A 19,293-nucleotide genomic window follows, 5' to 3' on the forward strand; every position below is an offset into this window, starting at 1 on the left:
CTAACGTTTGTCTGCATTTAGACGCAAGTCATTTCTATTGGCGAGGAAAGATGGACACAGAGATAAGCCTTTGCAGAGGCACCGATCTGGAACACATCGCTCCCGTCATTCCAAGATCCCTTCTTCTCACTCTGTCTGCCTCCCGTTCTCATACCAATGCTATATGTCAACATACTGCTGGAGCCACAGAAATAGTTTCCCACAGTTCACCACGTGATAGAAAACTGGCTGATAGTGTGCAGAATTCAGCAGGCAATGCTTCGATGTTTGATGACCGCATGTGAAGTGGGGGGGTTGAGTAGAAGAGTGCAGAGTGCCGCTCATATGGCGAGACAGTATTGGAGGCCTTTACAGTAACTATTAAATATTATATATCCACGCTGTCCTGCCACTGTGCACAACTGCAGACCTGAGTGCTATGTGTAGATCCCAGTTATTAGCATCCAGGTCTTTGACAGGTAATGCAATATCCAATCAATAACAACAAGGAACAGAAGTCCTGAGCTTTGCAGCCTTTCTCTGAAAAGGCTAGAAATTGTGGAAATGACTTAGGAATGAGAAAGACTTCTAAATGAACACTGATGCATGTGTAGCGACAGAGGATGAACAGTGACGGTGTAGAGCTGTGGACTGAGGAAGGACAGATTGTGGTTGAATATGTCAGAGTGAACAATTTATAAGTGCACAAGGAATAATAATATTTACGTCCCATAATCCTGCAGACTAATGTTCGTACAAGCCCCTAAAAAACAGCAGGGCAGAAGAACCCATAGGCCAAGAGCAACAGGAAGTCCATTTCTAACCCAGATAGGGGACTTACTTGAAGAACTCTAAGGAACATTGCGAGAGCCATACAGCACCATTTACAGTTTCAGCAAATCAGGAAATGAATACAAGAATCAGGAATATTTCAGTGAGGAAGCTGCATTTCTGCCTGCGAAGCTAAAAGCGTAGCTATAGGAACCATACGGTTTCTAGCGGCTGCTTTAAGGCCATTTCCCAAGATTATGTGGATCAGTCACAAATACATGGCTGAAATCCAAGGGTTCAATAGTTGCTTGTGGTTCTAGAGAAAAACTTGATAAAGTGATACCAGTAGCTTGTTAGAAGACAGCACAGTTTTGTTACTAGACGATTGCTTTATGGAGTATGCTAGACCGGATAGATAAATGGCCCCTCGTCCAGAGAACTAAGACAAGATGCTGTTAAATGTGAAAAGGCATAAAGACTCAGACAGAGCTGCGAATAAGGACAGTATAAAATCAATGTTTGCATCCTTGGGTGGGCCTGCATCCAGGAAATGGGAAGTGGATGCTTTGAAGTTCTGTTCTATGTACCAGAGTTGAAGATTTCTTGAAAGATATTATGTTGCGATTGCTTGAAGTTTTCCATCTAGCTCGTCTCTACATTTCCATGTATTATTTGACACAATATGGAATTTAATGAGTGAGTTTTCAGTGTTGGGATGTTTAATGCAAGTACTTTATTTGAAGTAATGATTGGAAGAAGTACAAATAAGAGGAACCGGATGTTGAAAATCCAAATAAGAATCTGAAAGGCTTTCTTTAAATAAAGGAAGGTCTGCAAAGTAAAAATGGATGCTTGTAAGCAGCTTCTTTGAAGAGAAACCCAAGGCATCATTATGAGAGCGGTTGTTGAGATTGGTGAATACATACTTGAACCACAGGCACAAACATTTTTAGCACGCAATATTAAGTTCCACCATATCCGTGGACACAAAATCGAAATTTGCGACTACAGTACAATAACACAGACATCTCTTTTCATCTTAAAAGGTCACCAGTGGAGCTAAAAGCTAAGTGTGGGCAACAAAAAAAGAAAAAACACCAATCTACTCGATCTTTACACTTCGAGAGGAATTTTAGAAAGTAGGTCAACTAACAGGAAAAATTGCAATGCTTTTTTTTTTTTTAAGAGGAATTTACAGCAGGTCTGTTAGATACCCTCATTAACTTTAAGCCCCAAAACCTCGTTGTCATTGCCAGGTAAACGAATTCATGCAAGACCCATTTGAGAGCGGAGTAACAACATTTGTAAAATTCTCGGATTTAGAAATAATGGCATGACATGTTGAAATGAACAAATGGTAATATATACAAGTAAAGATGTGGATAGCTTGAAGGTCTGGTGAAGAATTTCAGCTAAACAGAATATGTGTAATTTCCTAAAATGATCAGAAAAGCAGCAGAAATATTGGGCATTAGGCAATTCATCCCCGAATAAAAACAGCAAGAGGGAGAACTACTTTGATTGGCTAATATTAACATTTCTTCAGACAAAGTCAGTCTGCATTAAACAACGTTCTTCAAAAAAGCCAGCACAAATGTATACCTGCCTTTTTTCCAGGCAATCCTAAAATATATTATATTTCAAGAAAATACTCTTGCCCCCCCCCCCCCCCTCCAAAAAAAAAAAACATCATACCTCCTAAGTCTACAATTTAGCTCATTAGGGTACTGGTGGATAGAACATAGCCAGGTCAAAACAATCCGCGTTTTCACTGCTCTGAAGTTAGAGCAATTAAGCAATACTTCAATTATTTCCTGCTGCTCCAAAGAGCAGGCGAGCAGCTTTTACTCGGGCACAGGAGAAAAAGCCCATGAACGGCGCATTATTGTAAGCTTTCCAAACAGCACTGTTTTAGTCCCACGTGATTTAGATTTTATTGTCAGTTGCCTGCCAGCTGCTGCCAAGGTTCAAAGTTGGGGAGCCACAAAAACACAGGGAAGCTCTGTTAGCGCTCAGCAAAGCAATGCTTCCTGAAGGTATTTTATTCACTAGCCACACAAGAGACATTAGTAAATCACCAGGTAACCATACAATAAAGCTCAACCAAAACGTAAAAGGCAAGACGTTTTCTCACATTAGAAACAGAAAAAAATTAAATAAAACATGGAAATTTTACAGGGCACTAAGCGTGAAACACGAAATTGCATTAATTTCAGCATGCAAAGGAGAGTTTAAATTGCACTCACTCTTACTTGTTTACCATTAATGCTTTCCTTGCTATGCTATAAAAAAAATCAATAGTTCATAGTATCATTAAAAAATTGAATAAAAAGAGAATTATATTTGCCTCAGTTTGTAAAGCTCAGACTTCTGTAGGATTCGGCACACTTGCAGCAGGGGGCGATAGTGAGACTTGTTGGTACAAGAGAAAGATATTTATTGGCAGGTGTGCTTTAAATCTTGCCCTCAGTTCGAGTTTAGGGGCCAAAAGGCACAAATCTAGACCAACAGGATCCTCGCCACAACCAACAAACACTTGTGTATGGCAACGAGAGCATGATCCTACCAAAGGTAACAAGGAGGCCTGTCCTGGATGCAGAGGTCAGAAGAGCAACACGGTGCGACATTCATGCAGGGAGAGAAAAGTTGTAGACGCTTGCTTAGTTCAAGTCACAAAAAGTAGTGAGTCCTATTGGAATGCGCATCTGGTTTCCAACCAATATTGAACATCACTGTCGACATGATGGCAGCTGAGCTCAGTCGACACTTGATGCAAAATGTTGTTTAACATAAGGCGTCAAAATTCCACTTTTTCTTTGGTTACCATTTACATACTAATCGATGTATGTGCACATGTGGTACCATACTTTCAAATGAAAGTGGTGCATTCTAGATTTAAATGTTTCAAACTTAAAACCAGTCTTTAAAATTAGAAATTATTCACGAAAGTTGTTTAAGAGCCATGTCACCTGTACTATGATTTAATCCAGAATAGACAGAACAGACAGAACAGTGAAATCAAATCTGCACAAGACCATTGCATCAGCAAGTATCATAAATATGTTTTACTTTCCCCATGCTAAACTCCTGCCACAACCCTGATGTTACAAATGAATTAGGGCATGTGGGGGGAGGGGGGGGGGGGGGATACAAATACCCCCACTAGGCTGAACTTCCAATTGGTCACGTTATTTGGCTAATGCACTGCACCATCGTTTTTCAGTTAGTCCAAAAGGCATAAAAACATGGACTGTCTGTTTTTTTTTTCAAGTCAAATGTTTGACACGTCACCTTTTGAGCAGGCAGCTCAACAAAAGCCACTCACTGAATGTTAGATCAAAGGCCACCATAATTCAGTTTTATTCTAGTCTACTATGGTGAATCATAGCTCAGAATCTTCTGTTACGAACAACTTTGTATGTGCAAGGGGTTGGAGTTAGGATATTTTATTAACCTCCACCTGTGTCTCCATAGACAGCACCCAACTACATGGGTGGAATGTACGACTACAGCTACCAAATTGATTTTAATCTATCAAGTTACATCTTCCACCGAAAAACAAGAAAACCAAGCCCAATTCAAGAAAGCTACACTGTTCTGGTAGACCATCACTTCTGTCAGCAGGTTACATACATGTGCTAACATTGACTGCTTAATGCCCGATAATTAATCATGGTCCAAAGTAAGGAAGATGTGGTAAAACACCACAAAGTTAACATAGAAGTACCTTCTTTGTACTCACTCAAAATTGTCATCCTATGATTTAAAGCTCCTTGAGTTTGTCGTCTTGAACCAAAACAATATTATTCATTTTGAATAGACAATACACAAGAACACGACCAAAAATCCACCCACTGCAAAGAGACTCCATAAAATCTGCAAGGAGTTGTTCAGATAATACACAAACATGCTGGGAAGGGCTAAAACCTACACAATAAGGCTTGGCAATTCATAACTATCTCCTTTAGATAGATAGAGGTTTGCCAGAGATTACCAAACAAATACGTAGGACTTGTAACAAGCGACGGGTATTGGAGACTGGATGGGTTAGACAACATAAAGGACACCCAAGCGCAACCCAGAACAATTAAAAATACATGGAGGGACGTAAAAGAGGGTTAAAAATTACAAAAGGTCATAAAAAAACTCAGTAATAAATATTTAAGTAACCACAATAATGTTATTTATATTATTGGTACACTTAACACCAACATCATAACAAAAGCAAGTGCATCAAAGTTTTTGACAAATGGAAGCAGGGGCTCATGCCAATTTATGTTATTATAATTTTACAAGCGCGCTCACCACTGCCCCATGTATCAGAATCATACAAATGCATGCATTTATCACGCAAAGACATTCTTACCCAATTCAGATTGTCACTCCAAGGAATATACATGCCATCGTCACTAAAAAGATCAGTTTTCCCAAAAAATATATTAAAAATGTCGTGCAAAACTTTTCCCTGTGCACTATATTCCTTCCTTTCTTGAGCAAAGTGAAGTGACAAATAATGTCTTAGCACGGTTTCTTCATTTTTTTGGGAGGGGGTGCTTGTGGGAGGAGTAAAAGTGTGACGCACGCAGTTATATGGAATTTTACTAAAATGGTGACACACTTGCACAACCATCTTTCGACTCTCCACCTTTAAACAGACTAAAACTGCGACCGTCCAGCAGCTTTTCAAATAAACAGAAATACTAATTTTCGGAGTGAAAGAATTTTAAGGCGATTCTATGAGAAAGACGCGACATAAACGAGATTCCTGACATTCAGAAAATGTGAAACGGTCGATGAATTGCTGGTTTGTTATCTAAACTGTGCCCAACAACACGCGTTCTCACAGGAACAAAAGATATGGCATGATTTCGGGGGTTGGAAATAAAGCTTTCAAGTGTGATCGCTTTCGTTTTTAGTATAATTTTAGATATGTCCCCTTATGAATGCATTCTTACAGGCAATGCTTAATTCGAGAAGGTATGGTCTATCGACAAGTTAATGTAGTAAATGGCCAAAGAGTTGACGGCAGTTTGCGCCGCTCGATTATAGAGATTTACAACAACAACAAAAAAACACGCCACAAGGTCGGCGCTTGCTGGGAAATCTCGGCCAGCGAGTCCAGATTGCATCGATCAGATCGCGTACAGGCTCCCTCTGCAGGCGACGAGCCGGGCGAGCAGCGAGAGGCGAGCAGAGGGCAGCCCCCGGCGACCAGCACCGCAGGCAGCCGTCCCTTCCGGGGGCTGCTCTTACCAGGGGCCCGACCTATAAATAGCACGTGCAGCACGGGCGGACTCTGCATGCAGCACAACAGCATTATTCATGGCAGAAACCTGCCCTTCAGACACAAGACATTAGTGTCAAAGCCACCGAGATCTGCAGGGGAACAACAACGCCGAGGTGCTTACACAGCGGCGGCAGCAGCAGGCTGCAGAGACAGACCACCCAAAACAAGCCAACAGAGCCGATTCATCCGCCTGATCTGCCCAACTCAAAACAAACAACAACACTGGGAGGCGAGCTTCGGTTACAGATAGAGAGACTAATGCTGTGTGGCAGGCTCTGTGTGTGCAAGTCTGTTATTTCCAACCGATGGAAGGGCGAGGGGGCGTGAGCGCAGAACAACACGCATCCGAATCCACTGCATCCCACAGGCGGCAGCCAATCAAGCGCAAAGTCCACTCTCGAGCGCCATCGGGCCACGTGACCGGGTCTAAAATGCAGCGCTGGATGATCGACCGATTGAGCTATCAAACCACAGGCGCGCTGATAGATTACAATACATACGGTGTATGTATATACATACACACTTAGGAGACTTAAGTAACCCCAAAATACCGCAATACAACGACACCAACAGACAATGTTGAGTTTTTTTAAAAGAAATTATCATACAAAGATCAAAATCTGGGCATCACCGACAATCCCTGAACATATGACCCTGTAACACACTAGCAACGGACAGAGCTGCTGTCGATCTGACAGGTACACATCCCAGATTCAACGTGCACGAAGCACTCGCAATAATTTAAGTCTAGACGCCTTACACAATTGGCGTCCTGAGCAACATTTCCTTTTCAGGCCCTGGCACAATCAATCTTACGTTTTATGTCACGTCACTCAGGAGTACGACCTTGAATGCTAAACACTGACCAATGAACTTACGTGGCGAAACAGCAGCCTATTCAGTGTCATGGACCCCAGGGCAAGTAAGTAAATGACCCCCCCCAACCTCCTCAATATGCTACAGTTATATTAAATATTCAGCGTTCCGTGGGCCCTCGTGCCACTGCACCAATTGAAGAAACGCCCCTGGGCAAAGGTACACAAACAAGTAATCAATGACTGCCGACCTACCGGAACCACTGCAAAAAGATAAAATACTTTCCACAGAACATTTACGATGGAATGCATAGAAGCGCTGCCATTATAGCATTATTAATGGAAGATCGTTACTACACGTTTGTTTTTGAATTCTAACCCGGAGAGTGAGGATGGTATATTTTAGGAGGGCTGAAGAGGCGCATGGCGTGGGATCGCGCTAGCATGCATCACAGCTCACAAACCTCGGACACATTAGGGGCAGCAGAATGTACAACATGCAGAATGTATGTGCAGAAACCCGAAGCTTTGGTTAAAACACTGGCACAATGTTATCAACTACTGCAGAAGAAACCATGGCCGAATGGGAAACGTGTGGAAGGAGAGGCGTTTTCGTGTTTGAGAACAAGGCTGTAAGATTACGACGACATTTAAAAGTCAATTGCTTCACTTAACGCAAGAGTTTAACATTAAAGTAAATTAAAGGGAGTGGACAAAAATAACCGGTTCCTAGTCGGGCAAGATGTGTCTAACAGAGCAAAGGTGACCCAAACAAGATGGCTTGCCAAGGGATTTAAGGACAGTTAAGAAAAGGAACGCAAGGGCCTTCTGCGACAGAAAATGAACGAACAGGCCCTGAGAAGCAAAGGAGTTAGGCCCGACCTCCTCTAGAAACACAAAAAAAGCGAGCCGAAGCAGATTCGAGCTTGGCCCGGGCCCAATGGCTGTCTCTGGGGGCCAACTAAAAGAGAAGGCAGGGTAGTGGCCCCTCGGTCACTATTATGCACCCTGTAAATGAAACCATGACAAGCGGCTTCGGGCCTCCAGCACTGTGAAGGAGAGCTGCTGAAACCGTCTGGGCACAAAAAATCCGAAATGCGATCATAACTCCTTCCACTGAACATTTCAGCATTCATAAAATGCAGAACAAGAAAGAGAAAATACATTTAGCAGAGGGAAGCAAGCAACCTGTAACCTAAAACAGCACGTTCTGTGACCTTAGACTGCTTTATTAATTTAGGTAATTGACTTTCGAAAGAAAACTGCGAACAACGAGTTAAGCTTTCCTGTACCACTAAAGACAGGAGAAACTAACCCATTACAAACGGGGTATCGACGAATCGGAGACGAGCTCAAGGCTGCTACAGTAGGGCATGCAGTGTGATCCTGAGCAAACCACTTAATTCCCCTGTACTTTAATGTTCTTAACTGAAAAATTTGCAAGCGACGAATAAGAAGATCCGTTTATTAGGGGCTGATTTACTGAAATTAAGTAAGCTTTAAAAGTGGAAAGTTTTGTTTTTAAGATGGTAAGCAGTTATTTTTAAGTGTCATCAGCTATGCGATTTAAATAATGGGTCTTTTGATGGCCCGTCTTGTGAAGTCAGAGCCCAGGCTCGGATCCACGCTCCCAACTAAAGTGTGTGCAAAAGGCACTTTAAGCATTAATACAAGTGGATATTATCTGGCCAGTGAACTTTCTGAAGGCCCGAACGGATTATATTATGTGGTGGATTGGCAAGCCCAGCCCTGCGTCCTGTCACCTTTGTCATCATGGCAGCGAGACTACGGCAAACAGAAGAGGAGTTCTGTCACCACACCCGAGAAACAACAAAGCAAACCTCAACTCCACAACAAGGTCACCCCCACCCCCCTCCACCCCCCCCCCCCCGGGGCTATTCTTGACAGTAATCGGTGTTAGATTATTCTGTCACCCGGGTAGGCATGCTTATCAGCTGGAGGTGTGGACTGATACCAAGGAGCCAGCAGAAAGAACACCGAAGCGCAACTCAACAAAAATGCATTAAACCAGATACCAGCCCCCACAAACACGCAGGCTGCCAAAACACACCACCTATCGTTCTGCTTGTAATGCAGGTGCTTGGCCTTTCACTGCTTTCTTTGTGCAAAAGAACAAGGCTAAATAAACAACAGGGCTAGCTAAAATAACACGGGCCGTCATTTACTACTAGTCCATAACAAGTTCGAACATCCGTGTCTTCACATGATGGACCCGCCCGTCGGTGCACACCCGACACAGCTCGGGTTTCTCATGGTAACATGCGCGATATTACCTAAACAATTAGAGAACAGGAAGTGTGAGGGAAGGCTCCTTGGGGTACAGATGTGATTGGCTCTTTTCTCTAACTGTATAAACCACGAGGACTCCTTTTATGAATCGAAGAAGCAGAGAACTCAGGTCAAAGTTGGAAAAGATTCATCAAAACCTGCTCTGTTAGATACAGTACATTTACTTATATAAATGCCACATATTCCAAGATACGGGTTTAAACCGGAGATCAGTATTGTGCTGAAAAGGGTGCAAGGTATGTATGGTCCAGCCACCGCATCAAGACGTGCGTGCAGTGGTAGGCCCGGGCGCACAGCTGCCCCAGCGCTCGAATAAGAACCGCCACTTCACTTCCCCTGCCAGCCACGTTTTAACCGGCCATCTTGGACAACTGAGTCGTGAAGTGCGGGGCCTGCCCTAATCCCCTCAGTGTGAATTTAGAGGTGCAGAGGCCTGCTCACAGATGGGACGGATCAGGAGACAGGGCCGAGGGTCTTGTTCTCGGCAACAGCACGCAGCCTGCTGTCAGGCCATGATGTATGTGCGCCCTGCTCTGTGGCCGCCACTGGGAGGCAATGCAGGCGGCCTCCACCGGGCCGCGGCCTCGCCCCAAGGCAGGCCCGAGATGTAAACCGGGATAACCACCCGCCCGCCCTCCCTCCCTCCCTCACGGCCCAGGAAATTGACTTGTCTGAGCTGCTGCAGCCCCGACAGCGCAGCGTGTGCGCTGAAAAGTTGTGGGAAAAGAAAAGCAAGATGTGGGAAGGTACAACAAGACTGTTTCCAAAGAGTTCAGCTGCACCAAGAACTGCGCAGGCAGCAGGATTCTGCCCTGCCGGATATATTTAGAGACATGACAAACAAAATACTTCTTAAAAAAAAAAACATTGAGAACTATCTGGCTTCTTGAAAGAGGCCGAGCTTGTCATTTAAGTCCTAGGTGCTGAGTGGTAATCATTAGGCTGCGAAGGGAGCCAGACACTGCCAGGCAACTCTGAAAAGTAATTACATTTTTATCTGCTGCCTCTCTGTCTGGAATGGCTGCTCCAGATCTGCACTGGCCCATTACAAGTGAGATCCAATGGGCTCTCCTCGCCCATCTATAAAGTCATATTTCCCACTTTCCTAGGAGCCCCAACGCTTCTATGTAGGCACATATTGTCAGCCACCTGCGACACAAAATTCAAATGGTACCAACTAGGCAGTTTCATTAGACGCAGGTTGTGCCCTCAGAAGAAGCTCTGCCCAACAGTGCAGGGTCATCTTTCCAAGCAAGCAGACTCTAGACCAGGGTGTCAACCTGTGGACCCCCGAGGGGGCCCACAACCGTGTTACCAAATTATATCATGTTAAAATGAATATACTAATACAGTACATACACATAAAGGCAAATTGAAAATGTGAAACTTCCTATATTAGATTGTGAATTAAACAAAAAATTTAATTATTGGAGCATTTGTTTAGTGTAGATTTGTTTTTGTATTCCTGTGTATTGGTTTGAAGTTCAAATCCAAGAAATTGATTAAGTCGGGTGTCCCCACTTTCTAATAAGTAATCAGTGTGGGGGCCCCAGATTCCAGAAATGATTCAGTGGGGATCCACAGAAGTCAAGTGGTTAAGAACCAGTGCTCTGCATCATCCTACCAGCTCAGTAAAGACACAATCAATAACTTGACGAAAGAGCTGGTCTATAAGCAGGTCAATGTCCAGCCCTCCTCACTCAATTCATCACCTTCACCTAGGTACCGCTCTATGATATTAATGTCCAAGCGGGGTGCCGCTTTGATCACCTTCCTGTATTGCTCTGTTTGTATGGCAAGCGCTGTGATCGCCTTGTTGCCAAGAATGCGCTATACAGATACCGTAAATAAATAAGTAGGCGAGCAGCAGAGAAAACACATCGGAGACTGGGCCCAATTATGATTGGAATTAATTTATCTGTCATACCTCCTGACCGTAATTCAGGATAAATGTGTAACACTACTAAGCAATTTAGTCAGGGAAGGCAAGTTCCAAGGAACCAAAGTAATCTAATTTCTGGTGCTATTCCCTGTAAATTGATTTTCCCCTTTTAGGTGCTCATGTAATTGAAGACACGCACACAAACTGTGATGGGTTTTTACTTACCAGTGCACAAGGCATAAAATCGCCTGCCTGGACAAAGTGCATTTCTGCGCAAAACTGCTTTTTTTTGTTGTAATTAAACAAATTCTACCTCCGAAGCAATCAATGGCATTTTGCTGCAGGCTGCGCTTTACCTGCAGGTGGCATGCAATGGGCTCCATTCACTCTGCAAAGCTCTCTTCCAAAAAAGGCAAAATAGCAGGCAGGTCTTTTAGAACCCCGGCAATAAAAGCCAAACAAAAAGAAAAATTCCACGAATGTGCAAATCTAGCCCCTCTATCCAGGACATCAAGTGACATACGGAGTCACCCATATAAGCAGTAACGTGGACTACCTCAATGAATCAATATAAAAACTTATGGGCTGAGAAAGATGTACGAAGGCCTCTACCTGCTTTCTACAATTCACTAACATGAGCTGTTGAATGGTTTTGTTCGTAAATGAAATCATTCAGCAGCACAGGTCAGCGGGTTGTGGAAAGCAGGTAGAGGCTAGCACGTCAGATACTACTGGCAGGGGGCACAATGCAGCATTGTGGCTGAGCCCAACTCCTCGGGTTACAGCGGAGCTCGCCAGCCTGCTTGCTGGGGAAAGAGTGCCCATTGTTCATGGTTTACCGTTATGTCTTCCTGTAATTATTCCAACAAGAAGAGCAGAGACACCAGGCTCATTCAAGAAGCGGTGCCCTACAAGCAGCCAGGCTTGTGTTACAACTCACGCTACCTGGAGGAAGAGAGAGCAAGATAAGGAGGGAGATGGAAAATATGAAAAGGAAGGCGAGAGAATATGGGAGGGAGAGAGAAAGTGTTAGACAAAGTGACACAAAGAAGGCCGGATCCTTGAGTATGTGTGTGTGTATGAAAGTGACATGGGAGAGCGGTGTGTAAGAGCGAGAGGTTGAGTGTGCTTTAGAGGGAAGCAGAGTATGGGTATGTGTGACTGTATGCTGGAGGGAGCGTATATGCGCAATTGTTAGGAAGAGGGGAAGCGTATGAGAAGGTCTCCCAAAGAAACAAACTGTGAAAGATAATCAATTTTAAGAACCTGTCAACCAATACTTCGCCTTCCCCAGCCCCACCCCCGAATATACAGCTCGAAAAGAGATCAGAGAAATGTGGCTACCCGCTGTAGGACCAGGGCTCAATTTAGGAGTATCTTCACCGGTCATCGATATGTAAAACAGTTGTTCCCATAGGAGATCACACAAGCCACACAGGAACATAAGACACACAAACATGAAATACATACAGGCCAATTGTGTAATATGGTCTAATATTGGATTCAATGGGCTCTGGCGACATCCTAAAAAACTACGCTGAAGGCCAAGTGCCTTTTTAACGCCACCAAAACCTGAGATGGTAACACTGGACCATATTACTGGTTACCCCCCCCATGTATTTTTTTATATTACATGTTTATTTTGTGCTAATTAGCTTGAGATGGCTAGTTTCTTCAAAGTGCAGCCAACAGCAGGCACTGAATGGAACTAGAATGTTTACGTTGTTTCCATCCGTTCACAGATAACGTGTTGATAAACAATGATGAGAACCAGTCCATTTGTGAAAATCTGTGAATTTAGTAGCTATTGCATAGTTATCGATTTATTATATTCGCCACCTCATTTATCAATTTAATACGTTTCTAGCTCAAGCAAATGAAAATATTGCAAGAGAACGGGCTGCATTTTTTTGGGGCGGCATAATTTTGTCTACTATGCCATATAATCCATGAAGCACTGACAATGTTAGAGCTCAGAGTAGTCTGGAGGCTTTGCTGATGAAATCCATATTTCACCGGGAACCATGAAAGAGTTTATCATTTCAGTTTCCTGTAAACTATGGGGTAACACTGTATTTTGTGCATTAAAGCAGCCACCAAACATGTAATATGCGTGTGTGTATATATGTAAAATCAAAATCTAAACATGAACTGGAGAGCCGCAGATAGACCCAAGGGCAAATTAGGTCAACATATACCTCTGGACAACATACTCAGAAAGAAGCAGCCGTACTTAACATGCTAGGCTACTCCAAGCTGAAACAGAAACGGGGTTATGTGTCCACATCAGACAAGACCGAGCGGTTTCCATACATCAACTGAGCATCGTCCTTGCCTGTAACCAACGCGACTGTGTTTTTTATTTAACTACAAAGGAGTCTTCATTTAACGAGAAACTGTTGTTTTCTCCAGACATGGTGGTGTAAAGAAAACAGGAAGGCAGGGAGGAGGTGTCAAGTCTGTGTTGGAAATTTTAGCACAACACAGCATTGATGAGAAAAAAAGTTAGCCCGCTGAATTCTGATGGGGGGGGGGGGGGCTGAGAGAACTGCCCAGAGCCGTGCACGCACCCCCGTAACTGAACAACCCTCACTAAACCGAAACGTGCACGTTGCGCAGCAAAAGACACTGCAAAGCCCCGTTTTCGGCAGCGCCTGTATTTTAGTCGGGCGTTCCAACCCTGCGCCTCCGCATCGGTTCGTGTGCTTCACACACGCAAAAGAAACACTCGAATAGCCTGTTTTTTTTTTTTTATTTAAATGACTCACCAAGATTAGTTTATGATCGTCAGAAAGATAACAGATATACAGTATGATAGAATCCTTCGAAAATGCAGTCACAAAAAAAATATATATAAAATTTTAATCTAGAAAATAGAGCTCTCCTGCACACGACTACATGCGTCTTTGTTGAGGAACTGGACGTTTTCCTCACACGTACAAATAAGTCTGCAAAATCGAACACATCGTAAAACCCATTGTTTTGTAGCAACCACAAAAATGTAACCTGCTTAAATGTAGTAAGGAGACCATCACGCCAATGGCTACATAGATTAGGGGACCCTCCCCCTATGGCTTAGTGTTCCCCTCCTAAATCCCAGTCATTAAGGCATTAAGGGCTATGAGCAAGCTTAGGTGAGCCCTGCTAAAACCTGGCGCTGCTTGTATTGACGGCCTCCCTCGGTTCCTGGGCTAAGGCCTGGCTGCTTAATAACACACAGCAATGCTGTGACTGCAAACGTGCCGAAAGCTGGCCCTAAAGCCACCCTGATGGAGAGGGGGCTTCGTGGGGGGATCCAGGGTTCTCCCAGATCTTTATCGAGGTTACCAGAGTCTACAGCCCTGGAACTTTCCGAGACCCGCTTTGAAGTTAGTTTCATATAAAAGCGGCGAGGTCACGAACGAAAGGCTAATGTTTATTGAAAACTGAAGTGAAAAAAAGACCCTGAAAGTAATTGGCTTGTTCTAGCTCACCTGATCCAATATCCTGATTTCGCAAACTGCCAGCTGTCAGGTTGTGTCTAAATGTGCTTCCAGCAGCCAACGCTAGTAATCCTGGGAGATTGGAAAAGGCAAATTAAGTGCGGCCCGGCCAAATGTTCGGCTCGCAAAGGGCCCCAAACCATGTCCTGCGTTCAAGGGTTCCATGCAAATGCACCCTGCTCCTCCAGGCCCCCGGTAAATGTATATATGCTCCCTCAGGGGAGAACCTCGACCCTCGCAGGGCAGAGAGTGCATGCGTTTGAGGCACGGGCCCCGGTACAAACAAACCCACGCTCACAGGTCTCATGTAAGCACCACGCCTGCTACCTCATACTATGGATACACCCCATGGTCGGTTGGGGCACATATACACCAGGGCCTCGTAGGGCCAGCCTGTTCTGTGTGTATGGGCCCAGGCACAATGGTATTGGGGCCACATCCCCCATTCACAAACTCAGCCTTTCTAGGGCCCGGTCACAAAGGTAAAAAAACAGCACTTTCGGGTCCCAATTCATTCTTTCAATCGGCCCACTAAACATCTTGCTCCCCACGGGTCAGGGCACAAACCACAGCCACGAGGCAAGGCGATATACACTACACCAACTCCCCCCTTACTGGGCCCAGTCACAGGGTGCAGTGCCTTACATCAGCCTTAAAAACGTTTCAACCTTTTCCACAGCCGCCTGGCTGACCCCAACTTTCACCACCGAGAACTGAGCGCCCAGTATCCGGGGTGTGCTCTGGTTCTCCCCGCCGGCGGGATCGAATAATGCCTAAAAATAGCAGGGAGCACTCACAACAAACCCCGCTCACAACACTTTAAGAGCGATGGCGGCAATTTGCGTCCTGCGTGAATATTTCACTGCTCCTCGCCCATAAATCACCCAGGAACACAGAAACCCAGCAACACAGCGGGTGCTCCCATCTGCAGATACTGAAATTCACCACAGCCCTCTGTAAAACACAAGTGAAAGGGTATATCAAGGCTGGTCACTTCCCGCGCACCCCCACTAAAAAAAAAAAAAAAAAGAGAGAAGGCGAGAACCTCAATTCACCTCCATTTGCCGCAACATTGGTTACGGCTGTGTCGAAACACTGCAGCGCTGTATCCACTGGTCTGTGCCACTGCACCCGTATTTAATCCATGAATGTACCGGGATAGACACTGAGAAAATGTTGCTCGTGTCCGCTACTACACTGCCATGGAAAAAAAAAACGTTCTAACATGAATGTCCGTGCATCTCTATAATTCACAAACACCAACTAGTTAACCAGGTACTGACAGAGCTAGCGAGGCAGCCAGCCCCATCCAGCCATCTGTTACCCGGAAGAAGGCCCAATGCGATGAAGGGGAACTTACTTTGTTTAGCTTCTGGTCGGATTTTAGCAATATTGATCCTGGATAAGATAATCAGCGGAAAGCCTCAGCAATTACAATCTGTTCCCCGCAAATTGGCGGGGGGGAGGGAGGGGGACACGACACGCGTGGACATTGGCATCCTAATATTTTGCAGGCCAGCCTTATTACAGTTATATACGTCTATCTCACAGTTGGCTGCGCATGGCCGATACATTGTGGGTTTTTAAGTTGTCCCGCAGTGAACTTTCCCAATCGATGTAACCTGCACCCAACCCCCTCCCCCCAAAATAAAAAAAGAAATCACATCAACAATGCACAGGCCTTGCGCACAGATTCACCCAGACCCCCCCCCCCCCCTCATCTGCGCCCAATAAACATTTCAGACACGTTTCTGTGAGTAAATAAACCTGCTCTGAACTGATAATGTGCAGTCAGTGAACCGAAGTTGTCTCTTAAAAAAAAAAAAAAAGTCTAAGGGAGGTTAAAAGATACGTTTTTTTTTAACGTTTTTTTTACATTTATTTTTTTAACCACAGCGGCTTGGTCAAGGTACAGTGTTCAGTTCAAACAATGACAAAGGGGTCCTGACCAACACATTGTATTACCTTTGCTTAAAACCGCACAAAACACTGCTCTTAATATAAATGGCTTCAAAAAGTAAACATACGTGGATTAAATTCAATTTCCACAAGGAAAGACCAAACGTTCGCGGCTTCCCATGTTCATGCAGATACCACAAACTGCAAGAGTGAACTTTCAGTTCTTTGCCACCCGACTGTCACCGGGCGGTGTTACACCGCGGTACCACGGCCTCTCAAATCCTGCCGACGTGCCAAGGCTGGGAGGGGACATAGCAGTAACGTCCCAGAACGCTATCATGACAGGGAGGACGGAACGGTACAGCGTCCTCTGTCAGAGGGGTCAGTCCTGAACATATCAATCACACACGATCAATCGGATGAAAGGAGCCCGGGTTTTGGGCAGGATCTGCGGGGAGAGCAGGCACGTTTCCCGTGCGCTCATAATTACCGAAGAGTGGGCTGAGAAGCGGAGCGGAGCCGACTCCTATTCTGCAGCCTGACAATCCTTCCCCCTGCCCTTTGGGCCCCGGCTCGGCGCGGGCTGAAGGGAGGCCGAGGCGGCCTCCATTCAGTGGGAGCTGCGAGGCTTTGATATGCTAATGCGCCCCCTTCAAACGGCACCCATTCACACTTGCATTAATTCAAACAATTTGTGCGGAATGATGTGAAATGGCACCTCTTTGGAGGCGCGCAACAAAAGAGTGGGGAAATCAGAGGGTGTCTGAAGGAAGCAAACAACAGGGCATTTGTTCTGGAAGCTTAGGGCGCTTTACGAAGACATGCTAAGAGAAGGAAGGAAGGGCACACCTGACTGAAGGGCACCGGTGGCACCGACAACCTCGGCAGTGGGAAAAAGAATCCCGAGGGTTTATTTAAGAAAAAAAAACACTAGCCTCCAGGCAGAAATCAGAGGACCAGCAACATTTTAACATGCATGTTGATGTGTCCAGCTCACACAGTGTGTAGGACTGGCATCACAGGCATCTCTCCCTTTGTAAGGATAACACATCCCACCACTGGAGGCTGCTCTCGCAACAGGTCCTGCCTGTATGTCTCTTTGTGCATTTATGTCTAAAGGGGGAAGGGGGTCATAGCTGGACCCCGCCAAAATGCAGACGCCCTGTTTTAATGGGTACTATTGGGCACTGTAGTTCATTACTAGACATAGCTCCTAGACGTTTTACCGTGTTTGTTCTTGGTAAGAGCGCTGGCACCAAGTGTGGGCAGTACTCGAGCTATTAAAATATATATTAAATAAATAATCGTTAAATATGGAGTGGGGTAGATTGGCTACACGAAGCACCAAAGATCTGGCGGCGGGGATGGGGGGGGGGGGGGGGGGGTGTAGGAAGGGCCCACCAGGGACACCATCTGGCAGCCGCTCGGCCAGGCGGGGCAGCCCTTACCTTCTCTCAGACAGGAGGGCTCCGATAACTCACGGAATACTAAAACACGTCCACAGCTCGAGGACAGTCCAGTCTCGTCACTCAAGAAAGAAAAAAAATCCATAGCAATGGGACAGAAAAAACCGGTGGAAACATGCAACAGCGCGATCTGTGTGGGGGTGGGAATTAGCTGGCTTCCCTCACTCCATATCGGCCCCAGCGTGTTATACCCTCCCAAGACTCATCTCCAAAACATCTGCCCCCTTGTTGGAGGAACCTGCGAGTAATTGTTGCCATCAAACCCACAGAGCCGTGGCACATCTGGCTGTGCTAGGATTTTTGTGTCCCCCACCCCTCCCAACAGCATTCCTAATTGCCCCCTCCCAACAAAGAGGACTTGGCCCACTCCGGGATCGGCGTGTGTCAAACAAACTGGCGATCAATGCACGGGTCGATAAAGAAAGACTCCGGCGCCGATCGGCAGCGCTGCGCTCGTTTTAACATTGATCCGTTAGACTGTGCATTATCCGGCTCTTTGTAGCGCTGCGCGGAGATCGCCTCTAGGCACCTGTCCGGCTCTTTCTCCTCACGCAGATGCCACAAACACCGAGACAGCGGCCCCAGACACCGCGGTGGTTGCAGCACGGCACTTGCCTCTCCCAGCAGGACGCACACAAGGACCCCTGGGCACAGAGCAGTGGAGCCGGCAGCCTGCACCGACCTCAGCTGCGAAACTCAAACTTCTGCCGACTGCAGATCCCGCACCGCCTCGCTGCGATGCACTCTAATGAAAGAGCTGGGGGCGAGAAACGAATGCACCAACTTTCCCAGGAGGGACCTGGCCGGGGGGGGGGCGGGGTGGAGAGCCCCCGTCCTGGGTGCAAGGATGTTGAGCTGGTGGCTCGACGGGTGGAGGTGCACAGACATTGCTGCAGCAGAGCCGAGACACCCACCAGTACCCGCTCCACTGACACCTACCTGGCTCAGTGTAGGGCCACGAATCCGCCGGGCGGCTCAGGTGCAGTGTGGGGGTCGTACTAGGATCCTCGGGCAGGGGTCCCAGCTTGTGCAGAGCTTTCCTGGATCTTTGTTGTCCCGGCAGGTCCTGGGCACGAAGTGTTCGTGCGTGTCCTTCTCCTAAGGGTCCTGGGTACAGCGAGCAATCCCGGGTGGGTCAGAGGATCCGGTGTGGCGCGGGCGCGACGAGTCCAAGCGCAGTGGGTCCCGGCTCCTGGGAAGGCACAGCAGCGACTAGCTCCCATCACAAGAAACGACCCAGCGGTGACGCGCGCATCACGTGACCTACACGTCCCTGCTGGGGCCAGCGCTTGCGCACTCACCCGGCTCCCAGCCCGCCTACTGCTCTCTGAGAGGACGGCGACATTAGCTGGTCGTTGCCTTCTATTGGCTCAGGTGGACGGGGAGGCGAGGCCAACTGCGT

General features: G+C 46.1%; 1 protein-coding gene across 20 annotated transcripts in view; it reads right to left on the reverse strand.

Moving 5' to 3' along the window:
• LOC146834551 (adhesion G protein-coupled receptor L2) overlaps positions 1-19,166 on the reverse strand; it is a 202,023-nt gene extending 182,857 nt beyond the window's left edge. For 11 of the 20 annotated variants that reach the window (XR_014960634.1, XM_085601951.1, XM_085601947.1 and 8 more), the window contains exon 1: positions 18,831-19,130. The gene's annotated coding sequence lies outside the window, so the exon portion shown is untranslated. Of the gene's footprint in view, positions 1-17,873; positions 17,957-18,830 lie in introns of those variants that run through there. The other 9 variants (XM_085601952.1, XM_085601948.1, XM_085601946.1 and 6 more) reach the window with 2 other exon arrangements.
• Between the last annotated feature and the right edge of the window lie 127 nt (positions 19,167-19,293).

The sequence above is a fragment of the Triturus cristatus genome, chromosome 4_2 (assembly GCF_964204655.1).
Source record: "Triturus cristatus chromosome 4_2, aTriCri1.1, whole genome shotgun sequence".
Classification (NCBI taxonomy): domain Eukaryota; kingdom Metazoa; phylum Chordata; class Amphibia; order Caudata; family Salamandridae; genus Triturus; species Triturus cristatus.